The 21,776-nt window shown below is 40.0% G+C and overlaps 1 protein-coding gene across 5 annotated transcripts in view; it reads right to left on the bottom strand.

The window, feature by feature from the left end:
- Positions 1-21,776, bottom strand: part of PLXNB2 (plexin B2) — a 250,146-nt gene that overhangs the window by 161,432 nt on the left and 66,938 nt on the right. For all 5 annotated transcript variants that reach the window (XM_083859523.1, XM_083859522.1, XM_083859525.1 and 2 more), the window contains one exon: positions 9,581-9,767. The gene's annotated coding sequence lies outside the window, so the exon portion shown is untranslated. The remainder of the gene's footprint in view (positions 1-9,580; positions 9,768-21,776) is intronic.

Here is a 21,776-nt window from a genome sequence, read left to right as displayed (position 1 = left end):
CTTTCTCTTATGAATTGTTGTTTTCTGATGTGTCAGACTAATTGAATATATGTCATGCAGAAAGGCAGATTGCTTTTATTTGCTCTCTTGTCCAGCTATAACCATTTCCTCTGTCACTCTTCTAAATATTCTCCTTCCATTTTAAAGCTTGCTACAGCATTTGTGTTGCTCTTAGTGATGTGTGAAATTCTCACACTCCCTTCTCCTTACCAGCCCCTGGCTACATGCATTAATGCAAAGTAGAAATGTTGGCATAAGGTACAGGATGGAGGGGGCTGTGAATTGGAGTCTGAGAATCCCACCTCAAAGCAGTTAGTCCATGAGGAACTTAAATTACAAGATTTACAAGGGTTGTACTGATTGATCTGAGAAGCTGGATGCTGCCTACTGCTTAAAAAAACCCCTCAAATTACTATTTTTTCAAGGTGTTACCAAGGGACACATAGCCCATTTATAGAAGCACATAACATATTGGTGACCCATGACCCAGGCTAAAACTAAACTAAACTAGGAAGTGAAATAATATAAACCACTTTGCATCAAGACTCAAGGGTCTAAAATTAAAAAGAATTTTTTTTTCTCCATAGTTTGCTGCTACTTTTTTGGCAGTTATGAACAAAGAGCCACCCTTATACAGAGTGCTTGGAGAGCCTCTTTAAGCAGGCTCTTTCATTCTTTTTTGGGAACCTGAACAACAGCAACCATGATAAAAGCAACTTTAAGTCACAATAAATATATTGTTTCCATTTAATTCATGTTTTCTCAATACAATTGGTGTGTAAGAGATCAGAGGAAAAGAAATTTGTATACTACAGAGACCATGCTGCCAGGTAGCACATTAAAATATTTTCTATGACTGTTCCACAACAATAAAAAATGTTCCCATAAATACATGAGCAACAAAAGGAGGGCTAAGGAGAATCTCCATCCTTTATTGAATGTGGGGGGAAACATAGGGATAAAGGGTAAGGAAAAGGATGACATACTTAATGCCATCTTTGCCTCAGTCTTTAATAGTAAGACCAGGTGTTCTTTGGGTATCCAATCCCGTGAGCTCAGAGACAGGAATGGGGAGTAGAATGAAGCCTCTGTAATCCAGGAGGAAATGGGCAGTGACCTGCTACACCACTTACACACACAAGTCTATGGGGCTGGATGGGATCCACCCAAGGGATCCATGGAGGGAGCTGGCAGAACTGCTCACTGAGTCACTTTCCATCATTTACCAGCTAACCAGGGAGGTCCCAGCTGACTGGAAACTACAGATGGGCTGGGATGGGACTGGCAGAATGGCATGTGCACCAACCAATTAAAATGAATACAATATTTTTAGTTTAACCTAAGCTTAGCTGCAACATTTCAATTTGCAAACACCACCTTGAAAGTCTTATCAAAGACTCTTGAGTAGTACACTATTTTCCTTAAAACCAAACCTCTCTTTCTCTCTCTCATTCTCTCACCTCTAAATACAGTATAAAACTCTCAGACATAGGAACAATAGAGGAAACTCACAGGTGAAAGAAATCTTCCTGAGACACACTGTAATGCTACCATGCAGAGCAACCAGAGCTTAAAATGAGTTTTTGTTCAAGATTAGCAAAAATCCAATGACTGTTTCTTTTCCTTATCAGCACTAAAAGTATTCCAACATCCTCATGTCAGCAGTTACATATTTTCAAAACAGAGATCTCCTATTAGGCTTGTTTATTATCAGCAAAAAGTAATTTTGCAATATTTTCTTTCCAGGTCCCCTTCCCCAAAGAACAACCACAAAGTACTGCTGATATCTTTAATTTTTTGACAAGTTTTACTTTGTCCAAATAAGCATGGAAATCAGTTTTCATTCAAATGTTTTAGGAACTCAAGAGTTACAAAGGTTTTTCTTGTTGTTGTTGGTGGTGGTTTTTTTTGTGGTGTTTTGTTTTGTTTTGTTTTGTTTTCAGGTTAAATATATTCTTTTGTATTTAAATTGGGATAGTAGTCATGGTTTGGTTTGGTTTTCAAAACATGGTTCGAATCCTAGCACTAAATTAAAAAATTAATCCAGAACTGAACTGTAGCTAAGTGTGACCATATGTGAAACTGAGCACACTGAGACCATGCAGGGCACTGTTGACTTTGGACACTCAAAGGAATTTCATTCAAAGTTCAATGATCTTCAGCAGTGACTCCCTCAACTGCTTATTATCTCAAGACACTTCATGTACAGCAAAATGAAAAAAAACCAAAAAAACTGAGTCTCCACTCAACCTCTTCAATAGCCCCCCAGATAAGTTTTTCCATATCTTCTCCTAAACTGACAAAACCTATTGAACTGAGAAAAAGATGGGGACTACAGAGAAGGAATAGCTTTCTTCAGGGAGTATTCCAAGCTCATCTGCACTATACTGTAGTCCTTTCTTGGGACAGAAAATCCATTCAGAATGTAAATCTATTAATTATGGGAGTATATAAAAGACAATGAAAGCACTGTGGAGTAAAAAAAACAAAACAAAAAAGTAAGACAGTGAATGTTGCCAGCAGTCTCTATTTGCACCAGTGTCCTCGCTAAGGGGCTGCCATCGAAGAGGAAAATCAGGTACCATGGACTGCCTGTCACCAATATGTATTAACATCTGTGTGGCATCTACATGGGGCCAAAATCAAACCTAAGACTGGTGGAGGAAGGCTCTCCACTGCAGCACCATTCCCCACAGTTCCTCCTCTTTCAAAACCAAATTTAAGCATTGTGAACAGAGGTACTGTCAGCCAGCTAGACACCTTACCAAATGGTATGGTAATCACCTACATATTAAAGGGGGAAGTTGAAGCCAAGATTTTACAGTATGATTAATGGTTTCTGGGTGTACAGTTCAAGGTACTGTGAAGAAATGCTGAGTTCAGCTTCTGGAGAAAATAATAATAATAAAAAAAGCTCCTTTAACATCCCTTAAGCTAAACCAGCTTTGGGTTCCCCAACCACTGTTTTGGGATGCTTGCCATGAGGACCTTGAGAGAACTACCTTCTACCTTGGGAAATTAATTAAGCTGCAATACATCACATTTAAAACCTGGTGTCCTTGCTTCAGGTTGCACTTCGATCTTCGCTCAGCCAGCCTCTGTGGGTGGGGTGAACATGAGATGGGAAAAATAAAAGGTCTTTCCTGAGGGCCTGGACAGGTGAGTGAGTTTCTATGAGGTAAGCAAGGGTGTGAGCCCATGGGCGTGCTGCAACGGCCCCAGTGCCTGCTCTTCCTCCAAGGTGCACACACAGAATCCTGCTGCCAGCACGCACAGGAGGGACCATCCCTGCTCACCCTGCAGCTCACAGCCTCTGCTCCCCCAGGGCCCACACAGCCACTGCCACACACTCAGCAGGGACAGGAGGCTGGCTGCCCACCCCAGCACCCATACAGCCACTGCCACACACTCAGCAGGGACAGGAGGCTGGCTGTCCACCCCAGCCCCGGCAGTGCTTGTGGAGTGACCTAACCTGAGAGGGGAGTTCACACCAGTGGAGGAGAGCAGTGGCTCATCTGGAGCAGGGTGGGCTTGGCCTGCCTGTGCTGTGTGACACCAGGCAGACATGGGCAGTGTAGGTCAGCTGATTTGCTGGTGGTGATTGTGAGGAATGGGGCCCAAAACCACCTGAGAACATTTGGCTTTCGGCTACGTCACTGTATGCCTCTGACATACCAATGATCACTCAAACATCAATCAAATATTGTTCACTTTGTGACACAAAGCTTGGTCTTCACAGAGGTGTCTCTCTGCTCTCCATCTATGCTTCTCAAACCTGAGACTGTCCTCTGCTCACCTTCAGAGTAGCCTTCTCTCTCCAAGCATCCAGTATGACTGGCCACCAAGGACTTCTGGCTGAACACCCATCAAAGCAACTGCCCTCCAGCAACAATCCAGTGGCATCAAGTGCCCACTTGGGCATTGCACTGACCTCCACTCCCTTTGCATCCTTGATGGGCTGGGACTCTGGAAGAGGTGAGGGGCACCTTGGCTGTGTTTGTGGAAGGGGCAGAGATAAGACCAGGTTTCATACAAGGCTATAAGATAAATCAGCAGAAAGGATATAGGGACAATCTGGACACTGTGATGAGTCTCTGTTCAAAGGCTGCTGAATCCACGCTGAAATTTGGGGATTTCAGGGAGCATATGACAGCAAGGAATAGCTGTCTCAGTCCACTGAGCTTCAAGTCTCGCCCTCTCCTGATATCTAATATGCCCCTCAAAATTGATCCCTGTGTGTAGGGGCTATATCAGATAACTACCTCGTTTAGCTGCTCCTGGGGATACTCTGCACCAAAAGGATCTTAATAGCAAGAAACTCAGATCACCTCTGTTCTGGCATTGTCTGAATACCAGAAGGCAGCTGGACAAGATGCTTCCTTCGTCTTAATATTTAACTGATTATAGATCTTGGATGTGTTTATGGCTCAGCCTGAAACACCTGAAAATGTCTGTGTACTAGGCACACTGGACTCATTCAGCAGAGTCCAGTTTTACAAGTGAGATGAAGCTCAGCCTTCTTTCTACAGAATGTGTGTCACAGAAGACACACATTCAGGCTTTAAAAAAAAAAGGCAATCCTTCTTTTACTAACCAAAGATGCAAATCAAATGGCAGTGGCAGACTCTTCTCTCTTCTCAGTTCAACATAATTTTCCATGCAGAAAATATTTTATGTGCCTGCTGGATTCTTTCTTCCCTGATACTCTGTTAAACTTTTGATTGGAAGACAAAAATTACACTACTCTTACAATAGCTGTTTCCATGTACAGGTGGGTCAAGAATCTTCCTCATAGCCACAATACCTAGAGTGCAACTACCCACCAAAGAGAAACATAAATTCCATGGAATTACTGCAGCAGCATTTAAGTGCATAAGCTGCCAAACCATACAGAAAGTTAATAGATTTGTTTATGGACTAGACAAGGTTTAATTAAACCAGGCAGCTCTGAAGAACAGTAAATCCTCTCTCTTTTTGTCTTCCCCTCCCCCTCCCCCCTTTCTTTTTTAGAGTATCTTTCTCCTAGTGGCTTTCCTCTTCCTAATAATCCCATCACAAATGACAGATATGTTATCAGTCATCACTGGGATTTGACACATTCTTAATACCTGTCATGACAGCTCTGAAGTCTGCATGCTACTCCATTGTATTCCAAAGCATTTGCAGGAGGTAATGGACACATCAAACACAAGTCAATGGCTCTGCTTTATTGAACCGCTGAAGGCTTGCAATATAGAAGCAGATACTTAAAAAAGCCTAATTGTAATTATTCAAAATTACACACATAATAGTTAAATATAAAACAGTATATAATGTGGCATTATGTGTATTGCTGTGCTGAAATAAGAGTCTATCCTGGTACCTCAGGTCTCTGTTTTACTTTAATAGAGAACCTAATGCAGAAGTGAAGTGCAAGTCATGGCTAGAACAAGAGTCAACATCAAAGGTGGACACCTGAATTGATATGAAGACAGTGGGATTGTGAAGTGTGTCACTCACAGCAGCTGTCAATACTGCCAAAGAGTAAATGTGAGTGTAGTAGATCATGAGTTTGAACAGTGTCTCCCTGATAGGGACACAAGGAAAAGACAGCATCTTATCACTGAGCAATACGGACAAGGAACACCAACTGACAGGTTTTGTATGAGTCCATTGCTAATGCCTGTTGATTTCTGTGGATGCCTTAATACAGGTAGTTTTGTTTTCTTTCGCTCAAGCCCTCAAAAGAGTTTTAACAGATGCAGCACCCCACAGAAAAAATTCAATACAGAGCTCTCCAAGCAGATAAATTTTCTTTTGATCAAATTCTAGTATTATTTCAGATGACTCTGGTCATCTGTGTGTAACACTTTTCAGGCACAAAAAAAATTTATAGTTTTTTAGTGTAATGTTTCTTCCAGCCTTAAACTTGCAAAAGGCTTTCTCTCAGTTGAGCCCAGCTGCTGCAAAGCATCATATAGCTACAGTCGCTGCCAACAGCATATGAGCTGCATGACAGCAGTGTGCTTTGCCATTAGTAAAATGCAATGGCTTGTTGTTCTCAATGCATTGACAATTTCGCACAAAAGCAGAAAAACCACCCCCAACAAAAACAAAAACCCCACACAGATTAGAGACAAAGCAGTCCTGTATAACTCAAGGCCCTTTCAGCAAGGCAATGAAGCCAAGGCAGAATTGTGAGCTGGAGTCAAAAGGAAGTGTCCCATTGACATAATGAGCTTTGGAGCAGGTCTGGAGGGAAGAGGACAGGAAAAACACATTCAGCTACCTAAGTGATTTTATGTCCTCTGGACAAAATTAGTTAACAAGTTTGTTGTGGTTTAAGAGTATCGAGGCGCTGTTTGCATCTACAAGAAATGGATAAGCAAACTGGAATTCCTTACAGTGCAATTTCATTTAGGAGAGATGCAAGAGTAAGTTTTGCACCTATCAAGCGCTTGGGAACACAGTGGTGGCATTTAGAGGAGTGGGTGTTCTCAGGATGCAGCAAATCCTATTCCAGGGATCTAAATCACTGCCATAACAGCACTGGTCGAGTGTAAGCTCATCTTTCCAGCTGAAGCACTTTCAAAAAAGCTGAAAGGTGAAGTTTACTTTAGTAGGCTTCTCACCCGATCAGATACTACTCATTCTCGAGTGGCCTGTGTAAAAACATACCACAACTAACCATGGTATCATATTTTCTGATGATGATCTTATACGAGGGCCTATTACAGATCAAATTTGAACTGTGAGCTGAGCTTGGGTTGCATGGAGGCAAAATCATGGCACCCCAGCCCCACTGAGAAGTCTCCCAGTAAATATTCCCTTCTGGCTTCAGTCCAAGGAGCATTACTGCTTCTCCTGCTGCCTACACTCCCCAGTTATTCCTTTCATATAACCTCTCAGCTGTAAGCAAATCAACATGCCAATCCCTTGGGACACATGGCTTAGCGCTTATACTTAAGACTTGCCATTCTGCTTTGTGCTTTGGACATTGATTTCCATTGTCTCAGCTATCACGCAACAAAAGGGCATTTAATCGCTGTCTCATTTAGTCTGGGGGAGAAGAGGAGAACAACTTTTTCTAGCCCTGATTGATGGCAGCCATTAGCACCTCCTAGCACAATACTGACTTACTAGAAGCATGATTTACATGTGAAGTTCAGTGCCACACAAGTGAATCAGATTTGCAGCTATGCTTACTTGAACAACTTCAGAGACAAAATCTTCACGTGAAATGAATTTGCAGAAATGCTTACACTGGTCAACCATTTAAAGAGAAAACTACAAAGTTTAGGGAGGTTTGTTGAAAGCTAGAAACAAAAGAAAGTTTAGCAGAGATCTCACAGTCTTTGCTTCACTTGTCAAGTGCTCTACCATGCAGGTGCTTTAACGGTTGTAAAGGGAAAAAAAAACCCGAAAAAACACCCAATTTTTTATACTTATTTACGTACATTTAACATTACGAAATACTTCATATCCACTAGGCATCAAAATTCCCAGTTGCATACTACAAAAGGCAATGCTGAAGAATCCCAGAAACTGTTTTCTCCCTTTCATTTGAACATTTCCTTTTTTTTTTTTTTTTTGTGATTGAGGAAAGAAGAAAATTAATATCCACATTTAATATCCTTTATATACTGGAGAGCAATAAGCCACATGCCTCGGTGTTCACACAAAACTGCTGATAGTGGATTTTTAGTACTTGTCTCATTTTATTAAAAAGCAAAAGGATGCAAATCTCCCTTTCAAAAGAACAGAGCTCAAGAAACAACTAGACTAGTGAAAGCTTCTTGAAATAGCACCTTTAATCAGTCCTGTTATGTGAAACTTGCAGTAATTTCAGTAAAATTTGATGTAGTTTGATGCAGCTTATCAAAACATTTAATAATTGCAAAATAAAAGATCAAGCGCCTTTTGAACACCAGACTTTCCAGTCAGACATAGAAACAAGCTGAGGCACTAGGTATTATCAGACACACCTTTGTACATTTTTGGGAAGATTTACCATGGGAGACACAGATTGAGAAAGGTCGACTTTCAGCAAGCCAGTGATGTGCAGCCAAACACGCAAGCACTCACGTTGTCTCAGCTGTGGGAGCACTAACCCCAGCCAGGCGGAGGCTTTCTGAAACCATGCTAGCTATACCCACAAAAACCCACTTCTGACTACTTTCAGAACATATGCTCTGTTATTCACATAATTGGTTTAAAATTCCACAGCAAAATTACTCTGCAATTACTTGCTTTCAGTGAGTCCACGTCTTACTTTCACATCCCCCACAGGACCCACCTTTGTTCCTCAGTGATACTCATCTTGCCTGATGTGCATTTCTAAATAAGCTTAAATAGTGGCTATTTCTGTGTCATTTCAAGCTTTTTCCTACATCTCGAAAAATCATGATTTTAGGTACATAAATGAGTCTGCAAAGGCAGAATGTACATTTTTGGTTTAGAACAGCTGTTTTCACTTTCATTCATTCTGTACCACACATGCATGGAAAACTGTATTTCAATTCTTCCTTTCCCCGTTTGTTTTTAAGGGAAAATGAAACACAGAAGCATCCAAAATAAATACCCCCCCCCCAAACAAAACAAAACAAAACAAAACAAAACAAAACACCCTAAACAAAATCCCTCCAAAACTGGCATGAGGCCAGATATTAGTTAAACACTAGAATACACTTGTTTCCTTAAATTGGCTCTTCCTAAATTTTGTTTTCCCCTCCCACTGTTTCCTTTTTTTTTGGTGCCAGGCAGGAGACACGTGTTTCTCTTGCTGGAAAGGATAAGTGTTATCCTCCCAAAAGTTCAGTTTAGGGACAATGATTACTGGTAACCGTGAGGAAGGTGGCACACAGGATCCCAGCGTGTCTCCTTCCCCTCCAGGCTTGTGCCAGGCGGGAACCAGAGCTCTCAGTGGCAGCGCCTCCAGGAGCACCTCAAGCCCTAAGAAAGCCGCCAAAAAACCATTTTGCAGCTGAAGAACAGACCGAGAACCATGTTTGTGCAACCCCTCTATCAATCTTCCTTCAGATCTCTTTGGCTACTTGGGAATAAAGAAGAAGGTTTCACATGCTGGTTTCTGAGAAGCCAAGCCAACACATGCTAATCGATGTGAACAGGTCCTGGAAAAGAAGCTGATCAAATCTCTCCGATCATCCTCGGAGTCACAGTCAAACCCACACACCTTTGAGATTCAGGTCAGCCACACAGCTGCTCAGCATCCCCTGGGAGACTCAGATTGTAAGTGCAAAATTAGGGCAAGCACTAGCACAGCAGTAGGCTGCAGCATGTTGCTGGCAGAGGCACAAACCTGCTCCTCTACCCAGCACATCATCTATAAATAGCTTTATGAATACAGAACCTCTGCCAAGCTATTCTTGCTTTTTTTTTTCTTTGCTAATTTTTAATGCCTCTTGCAAGACTGACTCCTAGAAGTTTTATCTCCATTAGTAGTAATAAACACTTATTAAATGCTCCAGCAATGTCTGAAAGTCTTGATAAATAGCAACAAATTTGTCTAGAAAACCAGAATATAATTCTGCATTTAGAAAACTCTATTGTATTAAAAAAAAGAAGGAAGAAATGAGCTTACCTGAAAACAGGAAATTCACATGAAAAATCCGTGTGCACACCACAGCTTGGGAAACAAGAACCCACTTCTTCTGGGACTTCAAGAGGAGACAGGCAGTGTCAGTGCTTACTATTGTTCAGCTGTGCTCCTGGGGGTACTTGCTGAATGCCAGAATTGAGCCCTGGGCTGTCCCCCTCACTCTTCGCACCTGGAACAACAAGACAGGCTCTGAGCTCCCTCCTGCAGGAGCAGCACAACATCCCACACCCCAGACACAGTGAGAGAGGCTCACGCTGCCTGACTGCTGCACACCCAACACTGCCTCAGAGAAGGGGAAACCCATTACAGCTGCCATTATTGATAAGCATGGCTCTCTGCTCTTCTGTACTGCAGGTGCCCTCTCCAGATACCTTGGGGACATGCAAAACAGCAGAAACCTATCTACAGAGCATCCTAACTCTCCCTCAGAGGGACCACTTTTCTAGATGACAACAGTAGCTCCATAACAAACCTGCTAAAGCCCAGACTATGGCAAGAACACTTTATGGTAAGAATTTAGTTTTGAGCTGCCAGTTTTTGGGTGACTGAACCAGCCAGGAATAATTTCAAACAGGGACATTAACCAAGGATGTAAATTACCTTGTACTTTCATCTGGTATCACTCTCTTGTATCTCTGTTTTTTCCCTTTCCCTCTCAACCCTTACATATTTCACCATCCATTTTCAAGGATGGATGACTAAATGAAGCCCTTTATTAAGGCTCAATTTTCAAAAGCAATGTCACCTTCCAGTTTCCCTTTGCTTCAGAAATTAGCTTCTAGGGGCATATTCTTGAAAAGCCTACATCTACACTTATTTAAACTTTCTGGGGAATAATTGAGTATGGAAAGTAAGGTTTAGCCTGATTAAATTTCTATTTCCATCTAAAAATGAAAGGAAATACATAGTAAAGAACTAGGAAAGCTTGAGCCTTCCTTTTTTTTTTTTTAACTTCTGAAAGATGAAGACAAAGGAGACATATTACAAAAAATTTTGTTTCCTTTCAGAAATCCCAAGAAATTTATGACCATATTATTAAGTTTTGACCTATGTAGAGTTGACTGCTAAATACCTTATATGTTCTTAGCTAGGTGATCTTACTGGCCTCGATTTGAGCCATAAGACTACATGACCTCTGGTGGTCCCTTCCAAACCAAATTATCCTATTATTTTTCCAAAGGGAACAAAGACTAGTCTGTGCTTTTCAGAAACATAGCCAACCTTTTTTTTTTCATGTTTGCCACCACCTTTATTTTATGCATCTTCTCCAACAAGGTACCTTTCAACAGTCCTAATCTATGTGTATTTTTTATACAAAAACTCTTTAAAGTTATTTCAATCTCAAATTATGAGCAGTATCTTGTCGCACGTCACAAACTGAAAGGATTTAATGCATTTAGGTTAAACTACCTGGTAAGAAAACTGAGAGAATGAATCCTAAGTCCTCCACTAGGTAACACTAAAGAAGGAACTGAGGGTAAAAGACAGTTGGCAGTACTTCCCGTGGAAGAAACTCCAACTTTAAAGTAATATATTTTCTAGCTGTGATTCTGAAGGCAGGACACTATTTTTGAATCAGCTCTTGTGTCACATGGCTCAGCCCTGTCTGCAGGGAAAGCAGTGGAATCCTTTGCACACTCCTCACCTCTTCCTGCCAGCACCAGCCTCCAGTAACACCTCCCTGTGCCAAGGCCCAAGGTCAGGCACAAGCCCACATCTCCCGTGGATCATCACACAGCCATTTTCCAGCCCTCCAGCTGCCTCCATCATGTCCATGTGTCAATTCTTTTAGCTGGCCCACAGGTCTGCTCCACAGTAAAAAGCTGACTTTTCAGAGTCTTCTGGACGATTCTGAGGCATGTGTGCCTCAGAATTCTTAAGCATGTGTGTTTCTTGATTAATACTAAAAAAAACCCCAAACAAACCCTCATACAATACAGCAAGATCTTTCTCTGTTTCTCTCTGTACCTGCTCTCATCAGAGAGGAATAGAGACATTATTAATAGTTAATATATCTAGGGAATGAAGTTCAGGATTTCCAGTCCTAAAACACCATAAAGACAAGATATTAAAATTAAACAGATTTTTCCATCATTAATGTGAAGGAATGCCATACAGGTTGGAAATTTCTCCTCAAATCTAAGTGAGCCTTATTCTTAATGCTCTGACATTTCTGTCATCACAGTTTTCTCCCTTTCCCTTCTCTGCAAAGAGAACTGCAAATGCCTTCTCTCTTAACCCCAGCAACACACTGGCCATCAGACTCAATCACTGCTTCTGCTGCAAAGGAACACTGAGACAAGAAAGGGGTAATCTCCTCAGAAAACCACTCACATGGGTCTACCCAGCAAGTGGATATATATTCTTCCTTCTCTCATTTTTCCATAATCACAGGTACTTCTCTAATAAAATTATTTCAAATAAACTAACACCATGACCATTTTTAAAGTTGAGCCTTAGCCTCAAACAGACTCTAAAAGGGACTGTTGTTAGACATGAAGAGCTTTTTCTTCAGCATGCCCATAGTTTCCTTCAAAACTCATTGTTTAAATAGGAACAGTTGACTCGCAAAGTCAAATTTAAGGAACTTGGGAATAGCTCTGCATGATGGGCAGCTGGCAGGCAAGTCTACTGAAAGGATGCAGCTCTGCACATGAAGTCACCAGAGTGAGATTCCTAATTTTATGCAGTAACCAAGGCAAGGAAGAAAAACCACTTCATCAGTTAGCATCCAGCAGCACCGTGAGGAAGCTTTGTTCTCTTCTCTGGAAAGAGGAGAGTCAATAGTGCTCATATCAAAGCCTGGATCCACAGCCCTCCAGGCTTAATTAGAAAATCATGAAGAGTACAAAATGGCATTGGACACAAAAAATGATCATTTTTCAAGTAAATTTAGTGGAGTGAGAGCACTCTTACTTTACAATCCACACTCCCTCATCCACCCTTTTCCCTCGTTAATGATACAGAGTTGGCTGCAGATGCAACAAAACCTGTCAGCAACTGCGGGGTGTCCTAAAGCAAGTCTTGCCTATTATTTCAGCTATATAGATGAAGGTCACTGACACTGCTAACACCTCTGACATTTTATAATCAATTGGAACATTTACAGAGGAGAAAATACCACTAGCTTTGAACAGAGTCAGAAAGAAAGAAATTCTTCTCAATTAATTTTAAACTTGCTCTCTCTGAGCCAAAACATGAAACATGAGGCAACCTAACAAGTCAAATATTAGTGAGATTGTTTTCTGGCAGCCAATGCCTTATTCTGTTTGTATATAAACAATTGTAGTTTATCCATCTCTTCAAAATAACTGCAGAATGAATCATCATAAGGACAGTGTCAGAGAAAACTGCCAAACACTTGTAGCCGAAGAAAAATAATAATTTAACTTTAAAAGCAACTATGAATACCAGACTATCAGCATGTTGCTAACACCAAATTCCTATTGGAGAAATCTAGTATTTTGTGGATTAGACTCTTGGAAGATGAAAGGGACTGACCTTTACCTATTTCTTGGCTGCTGGTAAAGAATGATGAAGCTCTTGCTGTACACTGCACATTCACCTCATGCCTGCTTTTCCGAACAGGAACAGACATTGCTGCCTTTTAGACTAGTCATACGTTGATTTTTTTCCAGCTGCAATATTCTACTGCTATAGCTAAGGATGGAGGGCTAAGGAAGAGATTTGCAAACAATACTTTGTAAAGGGTCCACAAGTCCTGTCTGATTTATAAACTGTCAATGTGCTTGATGAGTTCAGCAGTTGGGAAGCCCTGGATTTGACATTGCTGCCCTTACTCAATAGTTCAAAGCAATCATTTTGAGTTAATACAGGGCCTCAGAGAACACTGGGATCTCTAACTTAAGACCTCCTAAAGACCTATATTTTGGTCAACATTCTTGCTCCTGACAGCCCTTCTCACCATCCAGCTCCTAATTCAAATGGCATTAGGAGTTTTTCACAGGACTCCATTGCTATACGTTATAATATTTGCATCAAATACAATTCCCAAAGGCACTCCAATTTTCACTAATAGTTATCACTAGAAGGAAAAAAAAAAAAAAGTATTTTTGTCCAAAAAGAGGCATTTTCTGATGTTTAGCATAGGCAAGATAACAGTCACAGGCAGCATCTTGGCTCAGCAGGCAACAGTAGTAGGTGGTAAATGAGAGTGGTGGGGAGGGGACAGATCTTTTTCCAGGGGGGAGAGGGGGCAGTGGAGGCACCCTGATGGCAGTAGATTTATGCATCCACTCTTGTCAGTCTAGGAGGAGGGAATCATTATGCAAGACCAGCTGCAGGGGTGTGCAATGCTGTCGGGAAAAATTAGAAGTCTAGCAATGAACTATAAAGAAGGGAGAAGTGACAGAGTGAATGAAAACTCCATGATAAACCCATTTAGGCTTTTTTTCTCCCTGGGATGAAATATGAAGCATAATCTCTTTGGCATACTTGCTGGCAGAGACTCAAATAAATGCCTAGGTACGCTCAGGCACATGGCCCAGAATGTGCAATGACAGCATCCACCCAAAGGACCGAAACTGCACAGGGTATGGAGCAAGAGTCCTTTCTCAGCACATTCAGCTCAGTTCTGGGGAAGGATCATAGCACACCAAGATGCTTTTGGAAGAAATCTTCTCTGCTACCGAATGCCTTCTTTGTGCAGATACCTTGGAAAGAAAGCTTTTCCATTTGAATACCTTGGGGGAGTGTGGGGGTCGGGGTGGGCACAGAGCAGAGATGACCAGACTATAAAGCAGTGAAAAGCATCCAAAATAGGGCCCTGGTATTTCACCCTTATTTGAGAAAATAACTTTTCAATTACATGTGGCATTCCTCCCCCTAGGAGAATTTCTGTCTGAGTTGGGGAGGTCTGCATAACTTCTTGTCCTGTTTAAGGTAGAGGTGTGTTTTTTCTCCTTTGTTAATACATTCAGAGATATGAAATACTCCAAATATTTATTCATTGTGCCTGGTTATAAAAAAAAAAAAAAAAAGGATTTTCGGTCATTCCAGTATTGGAAAACAAGGGAAAGGGAAAGCAAGGAAAGCTGTGCTCTTTAATACACTCCCAAAAGCCTGTGGTTACAATTCAAGTTCCAAGCCTAAGAGGGAAAGTGTTTGGTAGCTTTTCCTTCTGGGAAAGTGTTTGGTAGCTTTTCCTTCTGCCTGTCCTGACCACTGTTAAAGCCTAAGGGCTGGTGAAACTCTTTCTGGAATGCTAATGCCTTGCTGAAAGCCAGAAGGTACAAAATGGGAGCTGTCTGGAGAATGCTTTCCTGGGGGAAAAAGGGACGGAGGGATGTACTTCAATACCTTTTTTAAGTTACACATAGGGACCCATAGTGTTAGGCATATTTTTACCAGGAACAGAAGAAATACATTTTCCTCAACATGCTAACATTGTAAATTCTGCCACTGTATGTCCTTCAGTGTAAGCTTTTCAAAATCCAGTTTGATGAGAAAGGTTTGTTCAATTAAGTGTGTGAGAATCAGGGAAAACAAAAATAAACCACACACTGTTCTACTGTAAAAGTCCTTCTTTCTACTACACAGCATGTTCAGAAAAACAGGTATTTATTTGATTTTCTGTAAAATACTTTGAATCCATTTAACTCTCTGTAAAATACTTTGAATCCATCTGCCTTTTTAAAGGCAACTCTTCTATCTTCCTGGTGGTATCATCTATCAAGCTATAAATGAAAATAAATCATCTATCATCTATAAATGTTTTTTATGCTACCAGGTGTCAGATTAAGACACCACTGACCACATTGTAACTACTGATGTGTTTCACAAGCACTTATACCTGCACTGTGTAGGCCTAAACAGCTTTAAAAAAAGCTCAAAAGTACATTAAAATAACCCCCAAACACTCCAAAACAATGTTGATACATTAACATTTCATTAACATTTCGTTAACACTGCACAGATGTAAATGGGGTTCTGAAGTAAAGAATGGGGTCTTCTGATGATGTAAATGGAAGATATCTACATGCATAGGGGCTTGAAGGCCACTGATTGATCAAAGCTTTGTGAGGAAAACACAGAGATAAACTACAAGCTGCTACAGTGAGCAATGGAAATAAAACTGCAAATTCCTAAACTGCAAAACTATATAATTGTCAAAGTGCAAACAATACTTCTTACAGCTACATGGTTATGTTTTGCTTTCTTTTCCTAAGGAAAGTAAGAACAGGCAAATGCATAATTTTGATTCAGGAAAAGCTTTAATAGTGAGATATCAAATATATTATGGAAAAGGTAAAAGGAACACAGTTATTTATCTGACTTGAAAACAGCGCAGTGTCAAGTTAATTTAAAGTTCAATTTCAGTTTAAAGCATTATAAGGAAGAAAGAATCCTATGTATCATAGGCTGTAAATTGAAACCCTAGCAAGGTTTTTGTCTGCCAACTAGCTGTGTATCAGCTATAAAGCCAGAGTGCAGGTTCTTCTTTTAGGAGATTGGGCTGCAAGGCTCACATTCTGAGAAGTTTGTCATTTACTATTCCCAAAGGCATTTAATTTAAATTTTTTTATAGTCCGTTAGTTAATGGAAAGCTGGCATTACAATAACCCAGAGGTAATTTCAGCAAGGTACAGTACGTGATGCAAAAGCACAGAGGGTCCTACCCTGTGGAAGTCACTAAGAAGGTGAACATTCACATAAACATATCTTTTACAAAAGCAAACATGCAAAAGCAGTTTGTCTGCAAAAACAGCTTTTGAGGTGACACGAATTTAATAAATAAATAAAGAACTCTTGGAGTTTTTTCCCCTTTCTAGAAAATATACCTGCAAAAAAAATGTTTCATTTAAACTCTACACAAGACCTTGAACACAATGGTTTGAGGGAAGAGGCAGGATAATCCTCCCAGTTTTCTGAGCTGAGGGACAAATAAATCTGATAGAAAGGACATTTAATTCACCCCTGGACTCCAAAACAAATGAAAGCCTACGCAGATTTGGTACGTATTATAAAAAACGTGACTCAAGGACAACAGCTAGACTTCCAGCTTCGGAAGGTTCCTGCAAAGAGTACTGACCAGTCTGATCAGAAAGCCAAATTTTGCTCAGAAAGGCAGATTTTGCTCCTCAGCCAGTAACAACCCAGCCAGCAAGCAGGCAGGAACAGGGCTCGAAGGGCATGGAAAACCTGCGCCGACAAAGAAAATAAATGTATATCCCTGACCTCCGCTTCTCCAAAAGAAAGGCAAAGAAAAGCTGCCATTTACAGCAGCTGGGCTACTTTTATTTAGTCACATAGGCCTTGAACCTTCTTGTACAAACACTGTGAAACCTCAAAACCTTGCTGAGGGAGCAGATGAGCACCTTGGAAAGCTTTAGTTTTGTCAAAGTGGAATTTAAGGTGTGTGCAAATTGGTACTCAGGAAAGGGTAATATTTGAGGACATGTATTTATCTCCACTGACATATCCGCAGCTGGGAACCAGTATGAACAGCTTCCTCCTGCTGGTACATTTCACTTCTTTTTCAAATGGAAAGATGTGGAAAACATTATTAGAGGTGATAGGAAAGTGGTTTTGTACTGCAGTAATGGCTTTTTTCCTATCTTTGAAAATGACATAATTTTGTGTAAATTTATCATATATACCCATTATATATAGTTACATTTTTCACAAAACAATAATTTCTAAAAATGCTGGAATATTTAAGAACACTAAGGAGGGAGGAATTTGATACAGCTTGAGATGGAAAAAAAGCCTTTTCCCTTAGATTTTTTTAAAGTACATCTGGGCTCCTTCCTGCTCCCACAGCAATACATGAGTCTGTGGTTATGCCACTCCCCACTCCCCTTCAACTCCCCACTCAAACCCTCACCATTGGAATACTTTATCCACCTTTTTGCCTTGCCAAGCATTTTTGAACCTACAGCTGTAAGCAGATTTTGAAAAAAAATTGCTGGCACTTAATATGGAAACTACCACCACTGCACCAATATTTATACATATGGTATTACAAAAATATACTATTTGCTCTAATGTACTACTCTTACCCTGCTTCCTACTCTATCAGGAAACAGAAAGGTTTAGCAGTAATAAGGAATTGATGGATATCTTCACTCTGTAGTGCCCTAGTGAAAAAGGTTTATACCTGAATTATGCAGTGTTCCTTGCAGAGTGGCTAAAACAAGCCTCAGTTTGCTTAAATTTCTGTGGAAACTAAGAATCACTGCCTAAAAAAAACCTCACCAAAATAATCCAAATTAAAAACCGTGCTGCATCTTTTACTAGGAAAACCAGGCCACAGCACAGGGATGTTGCACACAAAAGGATACAATACTTGCTTTCTTTCCAAGCTGTCCCTGACACAGCATGTGACTCTATTCTAATGCCATTTTTTAGTAAAACATTTTTGGGCTGCCAGATGTTGCACAACCCAAAGAAGGAGGACTGGAAGCTGGAAATTCCAGCTGCTCCAAGATAATGTGCCTTGAACTAAAGCAGCCTGAGACTGGAATGTTCCTCACATGATGGAGGGAGCCTTCTGTGCAGGACTTGAGGCTTCAGATTTTTACCAGTTTGAGGGTGTTTGGGAATTCAAGTCTTACTGGACTCTGTAGCACAGTCTGATACCATTTGATTGTGATATGGGTAAAACCAAGTAGCAAAGGTGCTCAGAAGTGATTGTACACTGACACAACCACAGGGTTTCATAGGAAGGCTCGCAGTGTATCATGGAGTGGGTAAAAGGATTAAATATTACATCAAACTCCATCCCACTGCCCATTTAAAAACAAACACTGGTGCAGCAGAAGACCAAAAGCAGCCTAAGACTACATTTAATTGTCCATCATTTTTATCTCAAAAAACTAAAAAGAGATTGTTTTAAAATAATTTTAAATGTTTCAGTTCCTCCCCTTACATTCGGTTTGCACACCAAAGTGATAAAAAAGCTTCAAATATTCCAGTATTATGCAAAAAAAGTTTAAAGTATTGGTAGTACTTCAGAAAAAAAAGAAAAAAAAATCAGAACACCCAAATATATAATCAAATTCTTTGAAGTCACTTTCTGTTCCACTAAGACATTTATACTAATTGGTGAGCCCTTCGTTTAATCTTTTCATGTACAGATCACTTCTAAACGACTGAGATTTAGAATACACTATTTTAATGCTGATGGTGTACCTAATGAGATCAGATTTTTAGTAAGATTCTAGGCATTTATATTAGAGAAAGGCTTTGATAAAAAAATAGGAAGGTAGCTGTATATCATTAAGAATGAGCCTGTTCAGATCATTATAATCACATTTGCTATTCTTTTTTTATATACCATTACCATTATAGGTGAAAATCACAAAAATATATAAATCCTTGATATTAATACAAAATACCTGCAGGTCCATTTATATCTCATTCTCATAAACACATGTCACTTGTGATTAACTTAACTGGATTAGCTACTTTCTAATTTGTTTATCGACCAATATCAGAAAAACAATTAAACATCCATGTCAGTACCAATATCCTAATTTTAGTATTATCACTTTTTATTCCATATCTTGCCTGTGAAATACATAATTATGGGAAGTAATTATCATCATATATGCATAGGTGTCAATAACTACTACCAAAATTCTGCTGCTTCATTTTTCTACACAAGTATATCTAGAGCTACTGCAGGTTGCCAGTAAGACTGCAGTGTGTCCATATGTTAGATCATACACTGCCTAAGCAAATGCTGAGGCACATCACCTTTCAGTAGTATAGCAATCTCAGGCTTGGGATGGTTTTCCTACAGAAATACAACCAATTAATATTCAATTTTGAGCCATACCAGAAACACTCCCTCAATAGATTCAAGTGCCTTGATCATTTGTGGCAGCTTTTTTGAAGTGGCTAACCTGAAAAAATTTAACAGACAAGTATGCTTTATTTCTGTACATTCCTGAGTTTATTGCAGGTCCTGTCTCTGTGCACTTCCTTCCTTCACTTGGGTCCAGTCCAAGCCATTTGGGCCTCCCAGGACAGGGAAGAATCCCTGACCCACATTTGGAGGGTAAATTCATGGTGGGCTTCTGAGGTTTAGTGTAGGCAGCACGAGATCATCTGCACTGCTGCTCTTTCCAGGCTGATGGCATGGAGGTCTCTGTATAAAAGTACTGTTTTTTCAGAAAGACAACAATGTGAAGAGAAGTCTGGCCATATCAGGGAGTTAACGGATCTAAACCGCTCACAAGGAGTCACGTGCCTCCTGCATGAGAGCCCTGGAAGAGTTTCCCTGCCTGCTCAGCCAAGCCTTGAGACTGTGTCTGGGAGATGTCATTTGCTGTAGTTTGAAGCCCTTTTACTACAGTTTACATAAAATAGGAAATATCTATAGTTCCTCTATAGGAAAAAACTGTCTTTAGAACCTACAGTGGTATTTTATCACTACACCTATTCAGCCTGGAGCACAAAGCCCAAGAGAGCTCAGAGAAAGAGATGCACATGCAGTCAGTCAACATCACAATCCCTGATGATGCTATGTATCCCCAAAGCACTTGTGGTTGTCCATATTGATTTCCCTGCTGAGGGAACCCCTGTTCTACACCTGTAACCCAACTGTTACTGCTAGACAATTGAAAGGCAAATGTAGGCAGAGTTCTGTATGTTCCCAGCAGTCTTTCAAGTATTTTCCATAGATTTAGTCAATTGAGTACCTATTCAACTTGCTATCTCCATCTTAAACTTCTTATAAATAAGACACGAAGGATAAGAAGTTTTGATCCCATCAGAAAACATAATTTGTGCCGAAAGCTTGGGTTAGTGCTAATTATCATTAAATCTCACAACTACACTGCAAGTCAGTCTGAAGAGAAAGTGTCCTTCTGTTGCCAGGTATTAATCAGTTCACAAATATTGTGTGCCTAGGAGTAAGAAAGTTAAGGTACAGGATCAGTGCCAGGACACAAACATATTATGCCTACACATTGTTATTCCAGTTCAAACACTCTCACCTAATCTAGTTCTGAAATGTATTGGCTTCAGTTACGAGTAAATGCAACTGTAATGAATACTAATAAATAGACTACAAATAAATATCAGAATTTTTTGTCTTTGATGGGGAACTAGTACAAGAGACTTACATGTAGACAGAATGGCCATTTCCTGATACAGAATCCATCACTGTCACTTAACAAATGACTCTCTTGTAATGCTGTGTTATGAGACAGAAAGTCAAATAATCTCTTTTGCTTTGATGAAAGCATGAGGAAGTTGACTCAGATAAAAGCAGGGAGTAATCTGTTTAAACAGCTTGGGTCCAAAGTTGAAAATTAAACAAAATCAATAACAAATACAGGCCTACTGTATTTGGAATATGGCAAATCTGCCTTGAGCATGAAATTTTTAAAAAAGGATGAAAAAAAAAGATGAAAAATAATACAAAAATATTTCATGCCAGAATATTCTATATGTGAGGTTTCTGAAGACCCTCATTTGTTTGAATTTACATGTGTTTGTTCTCATTTAAATAGCTATAACACACACTATTTGCTAGTAATTATGTAGTTTAAGAAGGTTTTAGCTAATCTAGAGGCAATGAAGAACATCAGGGTAAAGTGATATTTATTAGAAAAACAAATAAAGAAAAAAGTGAAAGCCCTCAATGTGTTGTGATTATTTAGGCACCAATCTTTGGTGATATATTTCTGGCACATATCTATTCAGGCCAGGTTTTTATCTGAACTAGTGATATGTACAAGAGCACAAAAATGCCTGCATCTTGGGTCACAAAATGATTTTTAAGGAACTGGCCATTCAAATATCTGGGGAGAGGTATTCAACAAGTCCTTTCTGCCTTTGTAGAGAAAAAGCAAAAATGTGCAACTTATGTTTGCAAAGTAGGAGGGACAATTCCTTCCCACTCCATGCATAGAAGATTTAGCATGAATACCTACACAGTAGTATTAGTAAGAGTACTTACTCAGAAGACAACAGAAATGTTGACAAAATAGCTTAAAATTGGATCTGAATTTGGATCACTACAACATATCATTCCTATACCTTAATAGCCAAAGGCGTGAAAAGAAATGCAAAGAGCATAAATGTCTTGTCTTTAGTTGATAAATTCAAGTGTTCATGAAAGGAATCAGAACCTAAAATCATCACTGCAGGGTTCTGAGAGAAGATATTAAATGTGCATGAACCTTTCCTACATGGACAACCTGCA

The sequence above is a fragment of the Zosterops lateralis genome (assembly GCF_965231275.1).
Source record: "Zosterops lateralis genome assembly, chromosome: 4".
Lineage (NCBI taxonomy): Eukaryota > Metazoa > Chordata > Aves > Passeriformes > Zosteropidae > Zosterops > Zosterops lateralis.
This window is presented reverse-complemented; position numbering and strand designations above follow the sequence as displayed.